Source organism: Atta colombica, unplaced genomic scaffold (genome assembly GCF_001594045.1).
Source record: "Atta colombica isolate Treedump-2 unplaced genomic scaffold, Acol1.0 scaffold126, whole genome shotgun sequence".
NCBI classification, from domain to species: Eukaryota; Metazoa; Arthropoda; class Insecta; order Hymenoptera; family Formicidae; genus Atta; species Atta colombica.
Genome location: NW_017259213.1, coordinates 4,221,052 through 4,222,072, shown reverse-complemented (window position 1 = coordinate 4,222,072; position 1,021 = coordinate 4,221,052). Strand labels below are relative to the sequence as shown.

Genomic DNA, 1,021 nt, shown 5'->3' with positions numbered 1-1,021 from the left:
TATATATATATATATATATATATGTATTAACGTACTCGTATATGTGCATATATGTATATCGCATACATGTATATCGTAAGTAGAAAAATATATATTTATAATAATTTCGTGCTATTGCGTTATCCAATTATTCGACAAGTACAGACTGAGAACGCTAGCATAAACATCACAGCTTTGCAGTGGCTCCTCAGTGCATGCTTAGCATTTTAAACATTTAAGTGTTGAGATTTTAATATACTCGAATATAGATCTCGTATTGTGACATAGTTTGATAAATTGTATCTATTGTATCTATTTGCATGCAAAATGATGTTTCTGTTTTTAAGGATGCACAATGACTATGTAATTCTGGAAATTCTATACATCGATATATTTACATATTATAAGGCTATATATGATATTATTTATTACAAATCCGATGAGCCAGCAGCGACCATTATCAATGAAAGCCGCAGAACATGTAGCTTATGCATTTTGTTTCGCTTTATTTATATATTTACTTATACATATACCATTTTCATCCTCAAGCGTATCGCGTACTTCACCTATCTGTATTGTTTGTTTGTCCCATAAATATTTGCTTGACAGATTGTATCCTTTAGCTGAATTTTAAGTAGAAATATTTTGATTCAATTTTATATGCATAACGAAAAATACACAACGTTTTCTTTTATATAGAGTTTTTATTCATTCATTATATTATAGATAGAATCATATACTATATTGTTATAAGATTCGATATATTATATTATTATAAATCAAATTCTTTTGAGCTCGATTGATGAAAGTAATACACACTGCTCGGCTGAATTCAGGCCACCTCGCATACTCATTGTGCATCCCTTTTTCTCACTCGATTGTAGCGAGGCATATCTTTGATTTATTATTTATATTTATATATATATATACATATATCCATATATATACATATATGGGACTTAATTATCATATCGCACATTCAAATACCAAATGACAGCGCATACTATACACGTACATAAGTATTTGGAGCTGAGGATGGAAG

The 1,021-nt window shown here is 29.2% G+C and overlaps 1 protein-coding gene across 11 annotated transcripts in view; it reads left to right on the top strand.

Moving 5' to 3' along the window:
• Positions 1–1,021, top strand: part of LOC108684076 (serine/threonine-protein kinase MARK2-like) — a 103,446-nt gene that overhangs the window by 93,702 nt on the left and 8,723 nt on the right. The window lies entirely within an intron of this gene.